The sequence below is a fragment of the Manis pentadactyla genome, chromosome 7 (assembly GCF_030020395.1).
Source record: "Manis pentadactyla isolate mManPen7 chromosome 7, mManPen7.hap1, whole genome shotgun sequence".
Lineage (NCBI taxonomy): Eukaryota > Metazoa > Chordata > Mammalia > Pholidota > Manidae > Manis > Manis pentadactyla.
This window is the reverse complement of record NC_080025.1, coordinates 9,256,176-9,280,625: the sequence shown is the minus strand read 5'-3', so window position 1 is coordinate 9,280,625 and position 24,450 is coordinate 9,256,176. Positions and strand designations below refer to the sequence as shown.

The window sequence follows — 24,450 nt, the reverse complement described above, 5'->3', positions numbered from 1 at the left end:
GGCTGTTCTGGCTGGCATTCCCACACTTCAGTAACAAGCCACTGGGGCTGGGGAGGCTTTGATGCTGCCTCTGTGTCCTTCTGAGACTCAGAGAACCTAAACGCGGGGCATCAGCACCATGCCTCTCGGCCTGTTGTGAGGATGACATTAAGCTTTGGCCAATGTTTGCAGCAGTGTGCAGTATGGAGTTAATGCTCCGCCGTACTGGCTATGATGATTAGGAGCATGATTACCGAATTTTACTCCTCAAATAACATTATGCAGTGGGTACAACCAGGACCCTCAGCTCAGGAAACTGAGGCACAGAAAGGTCTCACAGACATTAAGTAGCGGGGCCAAGATTGGAAATCAGACAGTCTGGCTCTGAGCTTAAGGTTCTCAGCTCGGTGACTGGTCCAGAGTAAAAGCTCTGTAAAGGTTGTTGCTTTTATTACTAAGGTCATACTATAATATTAGCAAAGAAAGCAAAAGTTGGCAGAACTCAAGAAAGCAATTTATTTTTCTTTCCAACGCTGTTCTTGCAAGGTCTCAGCAATCATTTTCTCTAACAGTAAAACTATAATTCTGTTTATTAAAAAGTATGCTTTTTTATGTACACTAAAAATAGTTGTTTCCCTATAAAATATATTCTTAAAAGTATTGCAAAGTTCTAACAGCTCATATTTATGAGTCCTGTGTGAGTGCAAATGTTCCCGCCGGTACCAGCGAAGCAAGTCTGCTGTCTGTCCCTGCCTTTTGGCAGGACGTGCCCACGCTGCCCTGGAAGCAGAGGCAGTAGCTGCCTGTGGGACACACTCTTTTCTAGCTCGCACACTAACAGTCACTAAAATGGCAACGGGCCATACACCACGTTTCAACCACGTCAGAACACCGTCATTGACCATACACAGTCTCTGACCCCAATTCAATTACATCAGAAATAAAATCAAAAACAAATCTTAGTTGTTTGGAAATTCCAAATGACACTCTCAACAGGTTATGGGTAAAAGGAAATAAAAGAGTTAGAAACGACCTTTGTAACTCTGAATGATAAAGGAAACCCTGCATGTAAAAATATAGGAGATTCAAGTATAGCACCATGTAGTCAGGTTTATTATCTAGCAAGTGCAGTTTTTAAAGAGAACAGACCAGAATTTAACGTGTTCAGCGTCCATTTTAAGAAGTTTTAAAAAGTCAGTAAAATCAACGCAAAGTAGGAATATGGAAATAGTGTAGAAAGTAATGAAAATAAAGCAAATGACTAATCGAGTAAACACTGTTAAGGTCAAAAAACTCATTTCTTTTAAAAGAATTATAAAATTGACTAACCTCTAATAAAGACAAAAAAGAATGAAAAAAATAAATGATAGCAGAAATGAAGAGGAGACATACTATAGATGCTACAGATTTTTACACTGACACATTTGGACATGTGCATGAGCTGAACACACTCCTGAAAGTGGACACCCAAAAGAACTCAATCAGGAAGAAAAAGAGAACCTGAGCAGTCTCATAAGCATTAAAGAAACAGATGTTGCAGTTAAAATGTGATTTTACAGGCTTGTTCAACCAACCAGTCAAAAAAGAAAGAAGGACAATATTACACCAACTATTTAAGAGTATGGGAAAAAAGTGGGTACATTACTGAACTCTTTATCATGGTGCTTAATCTTAAAACTGAAATTTGACAAGAAAAGAATGAGGAAGGACAATTGTAGGTCAAGTCCACTTAAGGATGCAGATTTAAAACACAAAACAATAGAACATGAATTGGCATTAAGACATACATTTAAAAATATTTTAACATCTCTGAAACCAGAATACACTTCACAATCTAAGACAGCTTAAAATCATCATTAGCCACTATAAAAAAAGAAAATTTAACATCCCTGAAATAGGGGGTCCATCTTACATAAATGGCATTTTTCATCTTACATAAATGGCATTTTAAACTTGAAAAGAAAAATATCAGCAAACCAAACTCTGGCAATAATAATAACAATTATAATAAAATAATTATTCATAAATGTCAGATTGGTTTAACATTAAAATACCAATTAATATATTTAATGTAACTAGTGCCATTCACTGGAAAAGGAAAATCATTTGGACTATGTCAAAAAGAACAGAAAACCTTTTGATAAAATTCAACATCATTTGAAAAAAAAGAAAAAAAACCCTCTTAGCATGCTAGGATCAGCAGGGAACTTCCTTAACCTGATAAAGGTGTCTACAAAATACCTATTTACACTGAAAGCATTTCCTGTGGGATTTAGAACAAAACAAAGATGCCCATTATTACTACTTCAATTCCACACTGTATTTCAAGTCCAAGCCGGTACTATATAGCAGGAAAAAGAAATAAAAGGATTAAGGATAAGCAAGGAAGAACAAAAGTGTCATTATTTGCAAATGTTTTCACTGTCTTCATATAAATAACCTAGGAGCCTTTTCCTACCAAATATTGAAATTTGTTATAAAACTTTAATATTTAAGGCAATGTGATAATGGCAAAAATTCTGAATGAACAGACTATAGGAATTGCCTAACAACACAAAATAGACCAGTACAAAGCTTGACACTTGATGTACAGAAAGTGATGTGATGGACGTATCCCTGGTGCTCAGTGGGAAAAACTGGACCTTTTGATACATTGTGCTATGGGTGGGTGACAAGTGGGCCTATGGGGAAAAATGGAAATTGGTCTCATCCTGCACCCCACACTCAAAAACCAAGTCCTACTGATTTGAAGACCCAAATGTGAAAGGTCAGTCTCTGAACTTTTGCAAAGATATTACAGTACAGTGCTTTATGACCTCAGGATACAGGATACAGATTTTCTGAACAAACAAATGTACAAACATAAATGAGAAGGTGGACAGACTTGTCTAAATTAACTTAAGAACAGCGCTTCATCAAAAAACTCAATAAAGAGAGTAAAAAAATAAGACACAAACTGGGAGACAATATATGTGGCACATATAACTCACAAGGATTTGTTCCTAAAATATATAAAGAACTCTTAAGAATCAATAAAAACTAACAAACCAATAGGAAGATGAGCAAGAACAACAAAAAAAGGGAAACAAGTGGCCTCTAAACACATGAAAATATGGCCAACCTCATTTATAATTAGAGAAATGGAGAATTAAAACCACAATAAGATACCAGCTCAAACCTGCCCAAGTGAAAAAAAATTTACAAGTCAAACAACTCCAAGTGTTGCCAAAAATGTGTAGAACTGAGAAATTTCATGTACTGCTGGGAATGTAAGCTGCTTTACAAAAAGATTCTCTGTTGAAAAGTTGGCTTTACCTAGTCAAGTTGCACATGAACCATACAACCCCACAAACCCATGCCTAGGTGTTCCCCTGGGGTATCTACTCTTGCACACATGCCTGAGGAGATGTGCACAAAATGCTTGAAGTAGCATTGTTCGTGACAGGGAAAAACGGGATACAGATCAAATGTCCACCTGCTCTATGTACATGATATAAGACAGAGCAGTCATTATAATTAACAGTCATCAACATGGATAAATTCAAAATTTTACTTGTGTGTTGCCTGTAATGTGTTCTTTTCATTGTAAGTTGTTTTCTACCTGACATAGAGTAAAACTGATATTGTGCAGAGTGTATAGCTTGTGAATTTTAAACGTACAGATTTGAGTTAGTACCACCACACTCAGAATACAGGACAATTTCATCACACCAAAAACACCTGCATTCCACCCCTTCCAGTCACACACTCCTCCTCCGACCACTTCAGAACTAGACAATCACCAACCTGTTCTCCATCGCCATAAATTTACCTTTTCAAGAGGGTCATATAAACGGAATTGCTCAGTGTGTAACCTTTGAGACAGACTCTTCCACTCAGCACAATGCCTCTGAGATTCACCCAGGCTGACGCCCTCTTCCCTGCTCAAAAGCGTTCAACTGTTTCTACCACAACGATCTGTTTATCCACTCACTCACTGAGGGACACTTGGGTTGTTTCCAGGTATGGCCAATTATGACCAGAGCTACTAGAAGTTTTGTATATATGTTTTTGTGAAAATGTTTTTATTCCTCTACTCTAGAAAAACATAACAAGAGGTGGGATTGTTGGGTCATATGTTAAGGGTATATGTAACTTCATAAGAAACTGGCCAACTTTTTTCCAGAGCAGTTCTACTGTTTCACATTCCATCAGCAACATGAGACATCCAGTTATTTCACATCCTTGACAGCACTTGGTATTGCCACCATTTCCTTTTAGCCACTCCAATAGGCTATCTCACTGTCATTTTAATTTGCAGTTTCCTAATGACGGATGATACTGAGCATCTTTCATGCATTTATTTTCCATCAGTATATCATCACCTTCGGTCATGAGTCTGCCCAAATCTTCTGCCCATCTTTTATTAGGCTATTTGTTTTCTTTTTACTGAGTTGTGAGAAAGAGATCATTTTAATGGTGTCAAAATGAAGAGTGTTTTTTAGAAAGTTAGGACTCTCAAAAGGGGGAATAAATATATCAAATACTAAGCTTTGCATCTACCACACTATGTTCCTTATAAAACTATCATACTTTAACTATCATAATATTCGTAGTTCCTCAATAGTCAGATAATGTTCTTATTTTCTGTAACGTTATCTATTTTTGAAATGTTTTAGCTTTTGTTTTGTTTCTTTCTAAGGTAAGGACAAAGCATATATAATTTTTTAAAATTAATGCTTTAGTCAGAGTTCACAGCCATTCTACTAGGCCAATGGCCCCGATATTTCTTTGACTATAGCCACCTTAAAAGAGCCAAATTTCTCACAAGCCACCTCCTCCACCCACCATTTCTACTCTTTAGTGGAAAAAGAACTCAATGCTAACAGAAACTCCTGTCTACGTAAGACAAGTCTGAAAAGACTAGTAGATACACTCCCCTGTTTAGCAATAAGCATAATATGGGATCTTTCATATTTCAGCCACGATTCATACATGACTGAAGTTTTGTTTCTGGAAAAGTATGGGTAAAAAATACCGTTCTCACAAACATGCATCCCTACATGGAGTTAGAATAACCCAGAAGACTGAACTGAAGGCAGTGACACTCGGCTAACTGAAATTCATCATCAGAAAGCAAAAGACGCAACTGGAGACAAGGATGACCTGGAGACGACACTGACCATGAACCTCCTTCCAAACACCACTCTATACCAGCTGGCGCTCAGGGTGTGCTCAGTGAATAAACGGATGACAAAAAGGAAACTGCAAAATTCCAACTATCTGTTATGCGTTTGTAATAAATAAGCTTTGAGAAGTTGTGTGGCAACCAACTTCTTGGCAGAATACTCAATTAAATTCCTCAAAAAACTCTACTAAGGTGCTAATTGCTGTTACTGAACAGCAAATTTTAACAATCTCTACAAACTCGTTCAGTTGGCTTTAGTAACAACCCTATAGAATTGTATATAATTTTTTCAAAGATTAAAAGGATACGCCTTTTTTGGCACTTGGCACCACATCAACATTTTGACCCAGACCACTAAGCAGGGTGATCTCACCATTCCCCAAATTTCAGTTACCATGGTTGTCAATGTGCATTACTTCACAACAGTAGCTCCCAAATTTATATCTTAAGACTGACGACACTCTCTCCTGAGCTCTGGGCTTCAACAGTCAAATGACCAAATGACATCTCCACGCGCACGTCTCACAAATGCCTTATAAATCCAAACAGGTCTACAGTCGGACGCAACCCTTCCCTCCCTCTAGCGTTAACCATCTTGCCAGACGGCACTGCCATCCACCCAACTGCTAAAGGCGGAAAGGCTGGAAGTCACCCCACCGTTTTAGCCCTGATATCCCCTCAACCAACAGATGCCCCTGCTGCCTACTGTAAAGTCTCTCTTATGTGCAGCTACTTGGTCTCCATGTCCACTGCCCCTGCTTGCATCCATGTCTACATGGCCTCCGTCCTGAACCACTGACAGCCTCCCAGCTATCTTCCGCCTCTGTAATGTTGCCCTTCCCACATCTACCTGTTTCCACTTCCCATAGTCTGGCTAGATAAATTAGAGACATATTTAAAAGGGAATGCTATGCAGCCACAGAAAAGAATGAAAGAGTTCTTTCTATACTGGCATGGAATAATATCTAAAATACGTTCACTGAGAAAGGGTATGTAGAATGGTCTATATCATATTTTGCTATTTGTCCAAAAAGGATAAGGAAAAATAAATAGCTATGTATTTACCTGTATGTACACAGAATATCCATGGAAGGATATACAGGAAATGGAACTACAGTCATCTCCAGGGGAAGGAATTATAAGAGGGAAGACACAGGTGGGAAGGAAACAGCACTGCTATACCCTCTGTTAGCCTTTGAAAATCGAATTATACGATTGTTCTATCTATTCAAAAAATAAGTAAAATCAAAGGAAAGAAAAAAATACCTTACTCTTAGGATAAACTACCAAGACCTAATGTTGCCCCTGCCTAACTTGCCAATCTGGTATCACGCCCCCTTGTCTCTCTCTCTCTCTCTCTCTCTCTCTCTCTCTTTCACACACACACACACACACACACACACACACACACACACTACATGCTGGATTCTTTCTGAACCTCCCAGGCATCAGGTTTCTCCCCACTCAGACACTGTACGTACTCTCCTCTGTCCCCAAAAACGGTCTCACCCAACTCCTTCTCTAGCTAGCTCCTATTTTCCTTCAGGCTTCCATTGAAGTGTTACTTCTTCAGCTCCCCAAAGGCACAGAGAACAACACCATTACACCCTGTACTTCTCTTAATACTCAGATGTTTAAGGCAAAACTACTGTCTGTATCCGTTTACTCACCCAGCCTCCCAGCAACACGGGGACAGGGCCTGAGTCTGTCTTCAGGGACCAGGCAGGAGGAAACCTGGCACCCTGAAGTTTCAGAAGAATGTCCACTATGAGTGTGTATTTGTGGGAGAGAGGAAGGTGACTTGTTATGAATCTGGAGAAGCAGATGGGACTGGCATGATGCCCAGACAACGGGGGCAATCAGACACTGGGGCAAAGAATAAATACGCAGACAAATGAAGAGAGCTGGGCTTGCACCCTGTTTAGACATCTGCTGGCTGGGTCACCTCTGGCACATGATCGAACCTTTCCAAACCTCATTTGTAAAATGTAAACAGTCGCATCTCCCCCTTAAGAGTTGTTGTTGAGGACGAGACAAGGTCCCAAAGAATCAAGCCCATGATCAGTGGCCTGGGAAGCCGAGGACTGACCACAGCACCCACAGTGAGAAATGAACACACCCAAAGCCTGTGCCTCTTAAAGTGTAAGAGAGTGCACTGCCATCAAGAGGCAAAGAGAAGTTTTATTCAGCATAAAGAACAAAACTCACAGAAATAAGAATAAGAAAGAAAGGTATTTAGGAATAGAGAGGTCACAGTGAACAAGACATCAGCAGAGAGGCTGCGGCAGCTTATGCTCACACCTGCCAGGCAAGAGCAGGGCAGGTGCCCCACGTGGAGGGAAAGGCCAGAGACCAGAGGCACGCCAGCCCCGCGCTGGAGGGCGGGCAGGAGGGGCGATGCCCTAACACAGAACGGGATGCTTCTGCAGCCGGGACAAGAGAGCCATGACTGCAGGAGCGGCCTTCCGTACAGCCATCAAAGACGGGGATTTTAACCTGTGCCAGTGAAAGGCACATGGCCAGGAGCATACAAATTGTTAAGCTACAGGTAATGAGAAAACGGACATCTGCACAGTACTTGGAAAGAATACGTACACAATATTGACTCACCTAACCTGGACATCATCAAGATTTAGAAAGGGCAGGTATACAAATTCTTGGCAGCAGCAGTGAGGAGAAGCATACCACCTTGTAAGACAGCCCACTCCATCCTTCAGCAACTGAAAGAATTGGGTTGTGGCAGAAAAAGACACCTATCTTCCCGTAGCTGTGTCTGTCCACTGGCCCAGTCACTCCCACAGATGATGTCTAATCTTTCTTTCATGTAACAGGCCTTCAAATATTTGAAGATTATTATACGTAGGTGACCATAAGTTTTTCCATTTGCTCAGGACAGTCCTGGTTTATGCCCACCATTCCAGCATAATTATGAATAGTGACCTCTTTCACTCTCAATGAGTCAAGGTTTGGACAATAAATTGTACGATCACCCAGTTATGAGATACGCTCCCCACCACGCCTGAAATAGTCTCTTCTTCAGGCTGAGCAACTCACCTCTCCACCAGCCATTCCTCCTGCAACGTAATTCCCAGTCCCACCCCACCCCAAACCCTTAGTGCTGAATGAACTCAAGGGAACAGATGTTTCTAGACCAGATGCAATATTCCAGGTGTAATGGCACAGGAAGAAATTGGCACTGATTCTTCCGATTGTATAAGAGCATCTTAACATTTTCAGAAATCAGGTCACACTGTTTATCTACATGAAGCCCAAATCATCCATTAAAACTTTCAAATCAATTACTCTTGTATTTCCACCAGGCATTATTGTACTTAAACAATAGGTCTTTAGGTCCTGGGGCAAGGGCTTACACTGTCACATTAGATTTCATTTAGTTCAGTAATTCACCCAAGTCTGCAATACAGAAGGATTCTGATTCTGTCACGTATTTTTTCTTTCTCCACTTTATCCCATCTGCAAATCTGAGGAACATGTATTTTCCTCTAAGATATTAATAAAAAAGACACAATTCAGAGCTATGGCCCAAATCCTAGAACAAGCCCAAAGAAACCCCTCTCCAGGCTCCACTGATCCCTCATGGATGCCTTTGGGTGTGGTCCCTCAATTACTAATATGCATAACTAAACGGCTGATAAGTCCACATCTCACCACGTTCTTCATTAAGTGTTATAAAACAGCTTGTTTAGATACACTATATCTACTACATGAGACTACTTTGGGACCTGTTGTTTTGGAGGTAAATCTGGAAATACGGAAGGATTCAATGTGGAAATACCATGAAGATAGACAATAAGGACAGAAGTACTGTCCTTCACGCACTGATTGTCACCGAGCCATTCAAGAAACACAGCTTCTCCTATGTGTCAAGCACGGCTGCTGGCCCTGGTGATACAATGGGAATAAGTGTAGAGCCCAAACCTATACAGATTTTTGAAAACCACTCATTTTTTTAAAAACTTAAAAGATAACTAAAAAAATGGATAGAAGGTTCAAAGAGTAAGGTGGAGAACAAGGAGAATGAATTACAGCAAGAGCCAAGGGAAGAGGCTTCTGATGAGGGAAGAGTCAAGGCAGACCCCAAGCTTAGATGGGGGACTCTACAGCGGCACAAACGTCACTCTGTTGGTGACAAAGAGTTTGCAAAGGAAGGTGATGACTTTGGCCTTCAACATGTTAAATAATGATAAGAAAATATATTCCTGATGATTTGAAGGTTAGATGTATAAAACAATGTCTTTTTAATAAAAGGCGGGAAGAAAATAGATGAATATTTTCATAATATTTATACAGAGAAAGTCTTTGCAGGCATTTTACAAAACCCAGAGGCATAGGGAAAATACTGGGAAATTTGATTAAATAAAAATTCAAAGCATTAAACACCATAAAACTGTAAAATCTAAATGGAAAATACGTATGTAAAGGCTGTTCTAATTATTTAAAAATGAGCTTTTGTGGAACATAAGAACGAGACAACCCAATTTAAGTATGAAAAACACTTTGCGAGGAACTATTAAAAGAATCCAATCTAACAAAGAAATGCATATTAAAATAATGAGATTCTATACCCCCCGTACCCCCCATCAGATCAAAAAAAGATAAGAAGACTGAAGACCCCAGACTCAGCCCCACTGTGAGGAACAAGCATTCTGAAACACTGCTTGGTGGGGTGAACACACTCTTTGGGGGCAAAGCTGACGCTACCTATGAGGGGTGTAAATGTACATGGATGGCAATTTCACACTGAGAAATTTATCCTACAAAAAAATCGTGCACACTGAAGGGAAGTCAGAAAGCATCTGAGCATCCACAGGACAGCAGTAGATCATCAACCACAATGATAGTAAATGGATATATAAACAGCGATGACAGAAGGCTCGTCCTCACACCGTGATGTGTGATAAAGTTGGGAGAACGGTAAAGACAAAACACCACCATTTGGAACCTACAGAGTAAAAATGAGAACACACAAAGGTCATGAATGGATGCTAAATCAAAGGGGAATTTTGATAAGGAACGATTTCTTTATGCTTTCAAACTGTCTCCCTGTAGACTCCTTATTACTTGCAAAGTAAAGAAACGGTAACTGTACGGTGGAGAAAGAGCACCTCGACTAAATGACCCATGGAGCGTTACACAGAGAAGCTGGTGGAGGTGATCTGTCTCTGGCTCTCCTCTGGATCTGATACACGGAAGGCTACAACATAGCTTGTGTAGTGTTAGATTCTGGCCAGGATGTACCACCTCGCATCTAATCACGGAGCGTGGGCAGCGGGAACACCACGTCCCTGCCACCAACGCACATCTGAGGACAGGCACTAGATGTTCTGAGGAGCCCCATGATGCCTGCCGGGTTGGAGTGAACAAGGGTCAGTGCCCCTGAGACCCCTCTTTGCCAAGTAGGATCCCAGGAGATTAGATTTAGGAGCAGGCTCCCATTAGCAAGTCTTCACTCCTGAGTACAAACTCCCGGAAGAGCAGCTCTGGCATCATCTCTCAAACAGTCCACCGCGAGAGCTGCTTGCCACCCAGTTCTGGGGAGAAAAGTTATCTGAACACGTGAATGGACAAGCCAGTGGCCTCTCCCTTACTCTGAGGACAAACAGGCTCACAGAGATGGGCTCTGCAGAAGCAGGAAAGCGTGGACAGGTGAAGGAACTGGATGGGGCTGGGCCTGGGGTGCAGCAAGCCAGAGCCCTTGGTTACCAAATGCCAGGAGGCACTCGCTCTCAGGGCCATGCGACGCAATGCCCAGCCTGTACCTCCCCAGCGGCTGACCCAGCGCCTCCTCACGCCACACGCCCTAGGCATCCCACGAGGTGCCTGCCTCACCCCAGTCCAGCCCTGGGAAGAACACCGACAGCACACCCCATGTCACCAACTGTACTCATTAGACAGCCTCAAAGACCTTCAAGGTCAGCCTAGCTGGGAAGTGGGGTATCACCTCTCTCTTCCCATTTGGGAGGAGGATATGGAAATGAGCATGAATTCGGCTGGGGTACTGAAGATAAGCACCATTTACAGATTGGAGAAAATGCAAGCAAGAAGTATACAGGGCTTTCTACTTTGGTATTAAAAAAAAAATCTCAAAAAGGCATATAAAGTTGAGTATGAAAAGTTTTCAATAGGATTATTGTTATGTGGGGCAGCAGGGAGCAAGAAAACTAGACAATATTAACAAATTTTAGATCCAAGATGAGATGATATGATACCAACATAAACATTTGTAATTTTCTTTCACATCTGAATACATAGACAACTGCTGTAAATCAAAAGCATTTGACTGACGGGAAGGATTCATTGCATTTTTCACAAATATTAGCATTTTCAACTTTTTTCAGCACTCATTTGTAGAAAATAACAAGTTCATTTAAACTTTCTCAATAACTATGAAAATAGTGCTTTACAGGTGATGACAGCTGCAGGACCACGTGCGAACAGTAAGCAGAGAACACCTATAGTTAGCTAGAAATGTCTGCCAGATAATTTGGAGTCAGCATCAGAAGGCAGATCTCAGGGGGCCCTTGAACTGTGAGCCATCTGAAAACAGAACTGGTGAAAAGGGAGGCTGCCCCTAACCCCCATCCCAGGCCACATACCTTGTTTCGTGTAAGACCTTCTGCCCTGAGCTGCCAGGGGCATGGCGAGAATTGAAAGACGGTGGTAGAGGGTGAGGGGAATAAAGGGGCACAAAAATTCTCCATCATAATATAAGTTGGTCACAGGGATGGCAGTACAGCATGGAGAATACAGTCAATGATTCTTTAACATCTTTCTATGTCGACAGATAGTAACTGCACTAGAGGGGGTGAGGATTTAAAAGTACGGGTAACTGCTGACCCACCGTGCTGTATACTTGACCAATATAAGATTGTATATCAACGATGCTTCAATTAAAAAAAAAGACTTGTATACTTGAAAACAATATAACATTGTATATCAACTATACCCCAATAAAAAAGTAAGTCAATAAAAGAAAGACTGATTCTCGACCTGCCTCCCCCGCTCCCAGGGCCCCACATGTTAAGGGCAGCCCTACCACGGCCCAGTGCCTCCAAGCACCGCGGCAGGGGGCGGCACCGGGCAGTTCCACACTAGGGAGAACTTTGGGTGCACATACTCCAGTAGAAAAATGTAGGGGGTCTAGTCATTTCTATGCTTTTGTGGAAAAGGTTGAGCTACCATAGACTCTAAATTCTGACACAAAGGAATTCAAAACTGGGTATTGATGAATATGTGCAAAGTAACGATGGAATCTACAAATCAGAAGCTCTGATATAACTAAGCAGTGATGGGTGACCTATCGATAGGGAGGAAAAAGTTCTCCTCCATCTCCTTTGGGGCCGTGGCTGGGCCTAAACATTTAACTGACAGATTAACAGGAGAAAAGCATACAAATTTATTCACTAAGTTTTACATGACACAGGAGCCTTTATAAGGAAATGAAGACCTAAGAAACAGATCTGTGTATTTTTACACCAGGTTTGATGAAGAGCGGACGGTCATGGAGGAGTATGAGAGGTTAAGGAGTGTGCCGTCTTTTAGGGTAGTGGGTCCTGAACCCCATCAGATCAAAAGACTAAAAAATAAGTACTGATGAAAATAAGCAATCTCAAGAAGTTACAAAAAATGAAAAAGCAGAAGGAAGGAATGACTCAAGATAAAAGTAGAATGTACTTTTAGAGTTAGAAAAATGATACTTAAGAACAGTAAATTCAAGAGCTGGTTACTTAAGAAGAAATACTCAAATAACTGAGTAGCTAGGTAACCTAAACCAGAAAGAAGAAATATGAAAAAGCACAAATACACTAAGTAGTAAATGAGAACAGGAAAGCAACCACACACACAGTGGGAAGGAAAAGAACATTAAGAGATTATCTTATCCAATAAACTTGAAAACACTGATGATTTTCCAGGAAAATATAAATAACCAAACTAATTCCTGAAGACAGGGGGAAAGAATCCAATAAGCAGTATGGACACCAAAACAATTATTCAAAAACTATCCCTCCAGAAAAAGCACAAGATTACATAAGTTATAAACGTGAACTCCAAGTCACAAGGAACACACAGTTCCAGTGACACTTGAGTTGTTCCATGGAAAAGAATGAAAACCTCTAAATTCTTTTCAGGAAGTCAGCATAACATTCGTACCGAAATCTAATCAAAAGAGTGGAAGAAAAAAATTAGACTACTGCAGTGAATATTCATGTAAAAATCCTAAATAAAATATTAGCAAACAGAACCCAGCATTTTTTTTAGAAGACAAAGAGGGCTTCACACTAAAATTTGAAATTAGGAAATCTGTTAAAAAAATGATTATATTAATAGCTTAAAGCACAAACTATCTCTACATAGTGAAACAGCACATTGAAAAAACCAAAATGTGTATTTAATATGTATCAAAAAATACAAAGACAAATGAACATCTATGTCTACAACACCAAGATTTAGGGAATAATATTTGCCCTTCTTACCTTCAGATTTAAAAGACATAATAGAGATAACTTTTTGGACAGACCCCCTTATAACCCTTCCCTTAGAGGCAGTTTCTATCCTGATGTTAGGGTAGATCATTCCTATTTTTAAATCATGACCGTATATGTACCACATACATGTGTATCCACTTTATTATAAGAATACAGTATGCAAGGCATATAACATACAAAATATGTGTTAATCGACTGTTTATGTTATCAGCAAGGCTTCTGGTGAGTAGGCTATTAGCAGGTAAGTTGTGGGGGAGTCCAAAGTTATATGAGGACTTTTGTCTGCACTGGGTGTGGGTGCCCCAATCTTTGTATTGTTCACTATGCTCTAGTTTTGCAGGTTTTTAAAAAAAATTTACATAAATTATACACTATATGTGTATGTGTGTGTGTGTATATATATATATATATATATATATATGTATTTCTGAAACTTGCTCTGTTCCTTTAAACACTATCATCAAGACTTACCCATGTTGACATATGTAGGAAGACTCCAGTTCATTCACTTTAACTGCTGTATAGCATTCCATCATACAATGAAACCATAAAAAATTTTTCACACAATCCCCTACTGAAGGGCATTTGGATTGTTGCCGATTTTCTGCCTTTCCAAATTATGCATCAGTAAACTTACTTGTGCACATGTGCAAGAGTTTTTCTAGGCTTTACGAGCAGAATCCTGGGCTAACAAGGATGCAAATGTTTCGACTGACATACTTGCCATGGCTCTCTGGTGGTAACATGGGTTCACACTTCTGTGAGCAGCGAGTGGTCAAAGTCCCTACTCCCCATGTCCTTTCTACACTTCATTATTACTGACTTTAGTTACTCTGATGAAAATAAGATGGGATTTCCCTGGAGTTTTACAGTGCATTTCCTTTCCTAGTAGTGAAACCAAGATCTTTCCAGGTACCTGTTGACCGTCCTGTTTTTCTGCTGAGAACTGGCTGTTATTTTTACCCCACTTCTGTGTTCTCACTTACTAGATCACAGATCTTTATTCATTCATGACACTGATTTTTTTATTTTTTTACTGGTTATATGTGACACTGTCTCCTTTCTTTTGTGTGTCTTTTAGTTTTATTTTTGCCTTTGTCCTGTGAGAACTTTTCTGTGGTCAAATATATCAGTCTTTATCTAAACAGTCTAGATTTCTCAGTCCCTACTACTGTGTCATACAGACAGCCAACTACCTACAATTTTCTAATAGGTTAAAATCTGTTTTTCCACATTAATCAATCTACAAGTTTTCGTGTATGGGAAGGCCTAGGGATCTGAATTTTATCTCTTAGTACAGATGGCCTATTGTACCGGCATCCTTTCTTCAATAATTCAATCTTGTACTTTGCCTAATATCTAAATAATGCTTACCAATCAGTAATAAAAAGTACAAGAATCCAAGAAAAAAAACGTAAAGAATTATGAAGACATAATTCACAGGAAAGGAAAAATGAATAGCTTTGAAAAGAAGTGAAAAAATGTTCTGCCTCACTCCTAACAGGTGGAAGGTGTCACTTCACTGTTGTTTTAGTTTGTATCTCTCTTATCAGTAAAAAATACCAAATGTTTTGAAACATAATGCTTGGCAAAGGTGTGAGAAACAGGCGCTAATTCACAGGTTGCCAGGCGCAGAAACAGGTGTGACCTCCCTGGAAAGGAAAATGAATGAAGCCCCCTATCAAACTCTAAGTACATGTACCTCTGCCTTAGCCTTTTCACTTCCAGGAATTTATCTGCATTAAAGAGACTTATGCATGTTACGCATGTTAGTGTCAGTGAAGCATTGTTTGTAACAGAAAAATAAAGACTGGGAGGAACTTAAACGTCCATCAGTGAGGAAATGGTTCAAAAAGGTTGAGTACAAAACAGAATATTAAGAGGGAGGTTATATATAATGGAATGGAGCAATCTCTAAGACATAGCAAGAGGAAAAAAAATCAAGGTCAAAATGGAGTCAAAAAATAAAAAGATATATGCATATGCATACATATGCACATGTAGGTCTGTATATGCAGAGAATATCCCTGGAAGGGCATAAAGAAACTGGTGTTAGATGTCTCCCTTTGGGGAGAAAAATGGGGCGCCAAGAGGGGTGAGAAGGAGATTTCCTTTTCAATGAGTTATCTTCTGTGTCAAATTTTGTAACATGTACACATATTACCTATTCAAAAATGAGGAAAAAGTTTTAAATAATTTAAAGGGAAAAATTGCTGATTGACCCTGTCTTTGTCAAAATAATGGGGCACCTTCCACCTCTCCATAGGATGGAAAACGGGGATTTCATTTTGCCCCAAAGACTGAGGACCGTAAGAACAGAGAGCTGCAGAGCCCCGGAAAGACAGCTAAGCAGGGGCACTTAGGAGAATTTTTTGTGTAAATGAATGAACAAGCACAATAAGTTGGAAGCTAGCACTAGAGAATGTAAAGACATCCGCCACAAGGTGCTGTGGTAAGAATTAAATGAGCTAAGATACGTGGAGTGCCGAGAAGAGGGCCTGGCTCATAGCAAACACCCTGTAAACACAAGGCCATCATTACAGTCAGGGTCCACTCACACAGGTGCACACCGACCTGTAGCTACACATCAAGGAACACATACAGTACCGGGAAACACACCAAAAAGTCTCCATTTCAACCTTCAGTGAATTTATAATTTAGCAAGACAGACAGAAAATATGCATATGCTTATATACACACATGGTCATTCACAAAAGGTAAAATACATTCCATCTTCAGATATTTCTTCTATTGGATAAGTAATAATGACCTTTTGATTTCTAAAAAGAGACAAACTAGCTTAGAATGGACAATAAATTCAGAGCCTGGGGTCAAATTCTAGCCCCCTTTTAGGTAAACCTCAGTTTTCTCATCTATAGGGATGATGCTACCTACCCTGAAAAGACGGCTATGATACAAAATGTGCTACGCGATGCAGAAGGAGTCGTCTCTTCAACAAATGTTGGGAAACATAACCATACGCAAAAGAATGCAGCTGGACCCTTACCTTATGCCACATAAAAAAAAACTGATTTCATAGGAATTAAATACGTAAATGTAAGACCTGAAACTATAAAACTTCTACAAGAGGAGATAGGGGGAAAGATTCATGGCACTGCATTTGGCAATGATTTACTGGATATGACACTTTTAGCACTGGCAACAAAGCAAAAATTGACACATGAGACTAAATCAAACCTAACTCTGCAGGGCAAAGGAAAGAATCAACGGCATGAAAGGGCAACCGATGAATCGGGAGAAAATATCTGCAAACCACAGATCTGATAAGGCATTAATATCCAGAATATATAAAGAATTTATTCAAATCGACAGCAAAAGATTTTTAAATGGGTAAGAGACCTAAACAGACATTTCTCCAAAGAAGATATACAAGTGGCCAGGAAGCATATGAAGAGATGCTCAACATCACTAATCTTCAGGGAAATGCACCATAAAAATGAATGAATGAATGAATGAATGAATGAATAAATAAATACAAAAAACAAAATACCAAGTGTTTGTGAAGACGTTGAGAAACTGGAACCATTGTGTACTACTGGCAAGAATGTACAATGGTGCAGACTCTATGGAAAGCAATGTGGAGGTACCTCAAAAATTTTCAAAGAGCTGCCATATGATTTGGTGATCCCTCTTACAGATATATAAGCAAAGGATTTGCATTCAGAGTCCCAAAGAGATATTTGCACACTGTATGTTCACAGCAGCATTATTGTCAACAGCCAGGAGGTGGAAGGAACCTAAATGTCCACCAACAGATGACTGAATAAAGAAAATGTGGTACACATATATATATATACATATGGAAATAATAGTCAGCCTTAAAAAAGGATATCCTGTCACATGCAGCAACATGGATATCACAAGTGAAATACACCAGTCACAAAAAGATAAATACTACATGATTCCACTTTTACGAGGATCTAAGTCAAACTCTGAGAAACTGAAAGTATAAAGGCGGTTGCCAGTGGCGGGGGAGGGGGAGAAGAGGAGCAGTTCAATGGAGACAGGTCCAGTTTGACTTTTATTACACAGCAATGTGCAATTTGTTAATGCTATTGTACTCTCCACTTAGAAATGGTTAAAATGATCAATTTTAAGTCATGTGTTTCTGAGCAAAACCTAAAAAATCTATGATAATTAAATAACATATTTAGTACATCTACCATACTTCCAGCACAGAAAAGGCCCTCAATAAATAATTGGGATATTATTATGATTATCAATTCTGGAAGCTCAACTGATGGCAGCTTATGAAGATAATAAAATAGAAAGGTGAAATTTAAATCAAGTAAGAAAAAGTAAACAAAGAGAAAGAGAAGGGAAGGAGGTAGGTTGTAACACACACACACACACACACACACACACACAGCCATAGATCAGTACACATGAAACAGGTCAAGTTTTTAGGTTACATGATTTATCAAGAAGGCTCAATGTAATCAAGAGGTTTCCACAAAGAGATGTGTTCCTACTTTTGTCTGTAATATCTTATTTTAGAGGTAAGCAAACTTTTTGTACAAAAAGCCTGATACTATTTCAGCCTTTGTGAGCTAACAGTCTCTCTCTACTCAAGTTTGCCATTGTAGTGTGAAAACAGTAATGTACATGGATGAGTGTGGCTATGTCCCAGTAAAACTGTATTATGGACACTGAGGTTTGAATTTATAAAATTTTCACATGTCACTAGATCAATAGAACAGAACAGAAAGCCCAGATATAAACCCATGCATGTATGGCCAATTAATATGTGACAAAGGAGCCACAGACATACAATGGGGAAATGACAGCCTCTTCAACAACTGGTGTTGGCAAAACTGGACAGCTACATGTAAGAGAATGAAACTGGATCACTGTCTAACCCCATACACAAACGTAAACTCAAAATGGATCAAAGACCTGAATGTAAGTCACGAAACTACAAAACTCTTAGAAGAAAACATAGGCAAAATCTCTTGAACATAAACATGAGCAACTTTTTCCTGAACACATCTCCTCAGGCAAGGGAAGCAAAAGAAAATATGAATGAATGGAATTACATCAAACTTAAAAGCTTCTGTACAGCAAAGGACACCATCAGTAGAACAAAAAGGCATCCTACAGTATGGGAGAATAAATTCATAAATGACGTAGCCAATAAGGGGTTGATATTCAAAATATATAAAGAACTTACACGCCTCAACACCCAAAAAGCAAATAACCCTATTAAAAAATGGGTGGAGGATATGAACAGACTCTTCTCCAAAGAAGAAATTCAGATGGCCAACAGACACATGAAAAGATGCTCCACATCACTAACCATCAGGGAAATGCAAACTAAAACCACAATGAGATATCACCTCACACCAGTTAGGATGGCCAACATCCAAAAGACAAGGAACAACAAATGCTGGTGAGGATGCGGAGAAAGGGGAACCCTCCTACACTGTTGGTAGAGATGTAAATTAGTTCAACGATTATGGAAAGCAATATGGAGGTTCCTTAAAAAACTAAAAATAGAAATACCATTTGACCCAGGAGTTCCACTCCTAGGAATTTACCCAAAGAAAACAAGATCCCAGATTCAAAGAGACATATGCACCCCTATGTTTATCGCAGCACTATTTACAAGAGCCAAGATATGGAAGCAACCTAAGTATCCATCAGTAGATGAATGGATAAAGAAGATGTGGTATATATAAACAATAGAATATTATTCAGCCATAAGAAGGAAACAAATCCTACCATTTACAACAACATGGATGGAGCTAGAGGGTATTATGCTCAGTGAAATAAGACAGGCAGAGAAAGATAAGTACCAAATGATTTCCCTCATTTGTGGAGCATAACAACAAAGCAAAACTGAAGGAACAAAACAGCAGCAGACTCCCAGACTCCAAGAAGGGACTAGTGGTTACCAAAGGGGAGGGGTGGGGGAAGGTGGGTGGGGAGGAAGGTAGAAGGGGATTAAGGGGCATATGAATAACACACATAACATAGGAGGGTCACGGGGAAGTCAGTACGGCAAAGAGAAGTCAGGCAGTGACTCTGTGGCATCTTACTATACTGATGGACAGTGATTGCAATGGGGGGGGACTTGATAATATGGGTGAATGTTGTAACCACAATGTTGCTCATGTGAAACCTTCCTAAAATTATATATCAATAATACCTTAATAAAAAAATTTTTTGTCACATGTCACAAAAAAATTCTTTTTTTAAAAATTTGAAAACCATTGAAAAACATAAAACCTGTGGTTAGGTCACAGACACTAAAAAAACCAGGCGTGGGCAGGGTCTCGCCCCCCGGTGACCATTCGCCAACAACTGCCTTAGAACAGTTCTCACTGAAGTACAAGAGGAAAGTCATTTCATTCAGAGGATGTTTACTGAATAAAATGTTTTAGTGTTTCAAACTCATTTTGTAATTGGATAATGCTTAAACTATTTTACCAGGCAAAACGAATATATAGATAATAGAAGTGTTCTCTCCATTGACAACCAACAGATCAAAAAATTATACATATCAACAATTTTATTGTTCTTCTCTGCGATGTTAGTTTTGTAAATGTGTTTCATTTGTTCCATCCATCTTACACCAGTGGAATTTGAGAGAATTTCTCCCAAAATACTGACAAGGTAAAAAACAGTATTAAATGTGAATAGAAATTTAAGGATATCACTATTTAGCACTCTTTTCAGCTACGACTATGAAATATTCGAACTTTTTCTTTGTAAAGAGGGCTTTTAGTCAAATAAACACTAAATGAGGCACATAATAATAATTCAAGTACTTACCTAAAATGCAGGTCTTCTCCCCACAGTCTGTAGTCTCCCTCCCCAGAAGTAACCGCTAATGATTCTTTGCTCAAACCATTCCCACTGACAAGCACCAGAACGCGTGAGCCCCTGAGTGTGTGCAAGCTCGTGTTACTCTCACGGAATCTCATGGAATTGCATCTCAGCACCCAGACATCTTCTTTATCAATTCCTGGTATTTCATTCTGTACGTCATGATTACTTGGCATGAATAAAGGTGTTTTTCAATAAAACTTACATATACACACACATACACATACACACCCTCTTTTGGGCAGCTGACCTTGTGGTCTTGAAAACTCTTAAAATAATTGGTTTTTCAACCAACTTATTCTTCATTTTCCCCTTTAAGACCAGCTTATCAATTCCCAAACTATTAATTTAGAAGAATTTAATCATAAAGTAGTAAAAACATCCTTTCTATACTTGCAATGGTAACTTTACCTCCACAGCTAGGACATCACTTCTGACGATCTTGATGAAACCGGATGTTTAGATGATTTCTATTTCTATTGACTTTCTTTAAAATCCATCAATAAATGCAAGTTGGATGGAGTGCCTAAGAACTATAAAACTATCACTACAGATGATATCAGAATAAAGAATTTAGGACTTAAAGATGGACCTTGGAACATGAATTGAGAGAGTGGAAAGTGAATGAATGTACTACATACACAAGAGCATGATTTACACATACAAACCCTTAATGAGTTAAACAAACATCCATTTTAACACTACATGCTCACTTTAAGTTTCCACACTTTTCCCAGGACATCTTTCAGAACTAACATCCTAACATTATATTTGTGTTTTTAAACTGGTTACCTTAACAAGAAATACAGAGGTCCCATTTAAAATCTCAAAATTAAATATAAGACTTTTATTTTAAAATGAACTCAGTTTTCTGACATAGAAAGTGCAGGGCTGCACAGACCGAAGTGCCCGGAGGGGACTGACACCCGCTGCTGACAGCGGTGAGCTCCACAGGTTCTGCTGAAACCTTGAAGACAGTTTTATTTTCTTCTGCAAACTGTGGAAAGGACTGGTGCTTTAGGGTCCATTCTCAAGAGGGAGTTGGAGAAGAGGCGACAAGGCAGGAAGAGGACAAAGGGTGTCTCTTCTCCCGGGTCTTGTATTCTCGGAGGGGGAATGAATTACATTATCACCGTAAATCCCTAACCCGCCGTTCCCAGACCTCACGCCTCTAACTGGGGAGCCAGCCCGGCCAGCCAGCCCGGCCGGCCGGCCTGCCGAATTCCTAGCGCCCTTCTGGAAAGTGAATTCATGGAAATCTACCAAGCAGGGCCCTGCAGCAGGCGGGGGCAAGGCTCCTGATTTTCATTCAAATGGGCCAACCTGAGACCCTCACCACCACCACTAATTTAGGTAAACACTGCGAGTTTGATTAGCCCAAAGGAGGATAATCAAAAATCACACAACAGAATCAAATAGCGAGTCTAAGCAATCACTGGAGTCGGTAAATTTAGACTGAAGTAGGGTGGAAAGCAATGAAACAAATAACCATCGGGACAAAAGAAGTCTTTAAGAATGACAGGCATGTGCTTGCTTCGGCAGCACACATGCTAAAATTGGGATGATACAGAGAAGATTAGCATGGCCCTGTGCAAGGATGACACACAAATTCGTGAAGCGTTCCATATTTTTTATTAAATTTCCATATTCATATACCTGTTTTTTTTCCCACATGATTTTTAAACTCACTTGGGACTTGAGTGGTGGCCTCATATTCCTTCAATCTCCACAGAAACGCAAAGAATGACTTGCGTATTGTTGCTGGTCAATAAATGTTTATAAATTGGAAAAAAAAAGAATGACAGACAGTGGTGTCGGGGGAGGAAGAGAGGCAAGGTTTTAAAAAAGAAAGAAGTTGGGAAATTTCAGAGAAGTCCTGGTCGATGCAAACCACTACACTCAGCTTCTTTCGGCCACAGCAGTGAACCCAGTGAGACGGCTGCTGAAAGAACTCAACGCTTGGCTACTCGGCTGCAGCCCCATAAAGTCTCTTCCCTCATTTGAATAGTATTTTAGGAATGTTTGTCAATGTGTTAGATGATTAGTCCCTTCACCATGGTCACTGTGGTCATCGTTAGAATTTATTTCATAAGCAGAACATTTACCACGCTAGATGATGACCTCTTTTTAAACCTGTTAAAATTCATATATTTATTTGTCCACATTTCTTTTTCAAAGGAAGGTTAACTTTAACAAGGGTTGCTCATGGCAACACAGGAACAAAAGATTTTTCTCATGCATAATCTAAGCATTTAATTAAAATTCACAAACTTGGGTCTCAAACCGAGTCAAAAGTAGAAATGTTAAAAACACTAGATTTCTAAATAGAAGGAGATGCATAGTACATTGTTTACCTACTGCAAAGACAAAAAAATGGGTGCAGCAACTTCTGACAGAGGCGAGGAATGTGCAAGTGAAAAGATTCCTTTATAACCATCATTTTAGTGACTGCCTGCATTCTTCCAGGTAAATATCATGGCATAAGTAAATCAAAAATACACCATACTCCCTGTGAGTTTCTATCTCTTTCTCTTTACAAAGATTACAGCCTGAATCTAAATCTAAGCAGAGTAAAGCAAACTCTAACATAGCAATTTACAGAAAGAGGTCATTTCCCGCCCCCCAAGACTGTTAAGAGTCAAGTTAAAAGAGAATTCCAGTCTAGGTCTGTAATTTACCCATTTGTGGTGAAACCGAGGCATTCTCAGACAACAGATCACCCATCAGGGTTTAATCAATGAAGAAAAGAGAGCTCCAGAAAAAGAAATCTGGAAGAGCTAAGATTCAGCTTTATGGCTTTGAAAATTCTCCATCCTTAAAAATTGATTCACCTGTTCTCAGGTGGGAGAGAGGGCACATGGGGGCGGGGGGCAGGTGGTGCACTCTGGGGAGAGGGAGGGTTCCACAGAAGGGGGTGCTGAGAGAAGGCTGCGGTACATGTCAAAGGGTCTCTGGAACCAGAAGACGAGGATGAGGAGGATTTAGAGCGTAACAGATCTCAGCCTCTGAAAGACCTGAATGCACTGGAAGAAGGCAGAGGAAACAGAATCACACCGGGCTTTACTTGAGCACCTAGTGTGCGCGAGACACCGGGCGGGGTGTCCTGGAAGGGGACATAAATAAATCATGGTGTGCACGATTTAACCAAACAAGAGCACACCGACTTGTCTGAGAAAATAAAAAATAAATTCTGAAAAAGTAAGAGTTCAATTTAAAGAGTCAAAACACAGTATACACTCAGATTTAATACAGATGCTAAAAGTACCGTAAGAAGTAAGTCACCGCCGTTGAACCTCCGCTAAGGCCTGAAGGGTGGCTACGAATTCCACCTCCAGACTGGAGGTCAGGGGCCCTTCTGAGCAGTAGGGACGGGACACAGTTAATGCACAGCTCGGAAGCCAGACAGCACGGTTGGGTCCTGTCACCACTGCCTAACAGCTCGGTGCCCTTAGGCAAGTCACTTCACCTATGAAGTCTCCAGTCTCCTAAAATGGGGGCAATCAAAGGTTTCATTGATTCCATAAATATTTACTGAGAACTTCATTCAGCGAGGCACTGACATAAAACAGTGAACAAGACAAACACGCACCTGCCCTCATGGGGCCTCCGGTGGCGTGTCTGTGAAGGGCTCAACAGCCCTTCCTTAGCATCCTCATCATCACCTTTAGCACAGTGGTGACAGGATAACCGAGAATAAATAAATCATCTTAGCTGAAACGAGGTTTCACCAAAAAAATAAGGCATGCCTCAGGACTCAGTCCTGGGACCTCTCCTTTCCCTTCTCTCCCAGAAGTCTCATCCCATCCCACAATTTAAAAGTACTAGATACATATCACAAAACTGTAGTATTTTAAGCTGTGAGGTGTCAGCCAAACTCCAGACTTGTATCCAGCAGCCTATGGGCTCTCTCCACGTATCTAACAGGCACCTCAGACCTGCCAATCTGAA

The 24,450-nt window shown here is 40.0% G+C and overlaps 1 protein-coding gene and 1 non-coding gene across 2 annotated transcripts in view; one reads left to right on the top strand and one right to left on the bottom strand.

Moving 5' to 3' along the window:
• Nucleotides 1-24,450, bottom strand: part of WWC2 (WW and C2 domain containing 2) — a 144,335-nt gene that overhangs the window by 107,373 nt on the left and 12,512 nt on the right. The window lies entirely within an intron of this gene.
• Nucleotides 22,029-22,134, top strand: LOC118917013 (U6 spliceosomal RNA). The gene has a single exon (XR_005026638.1). It is a non-coding gene; the product is annotated as a U6 spliceosomal RNA (small nuclear RNA).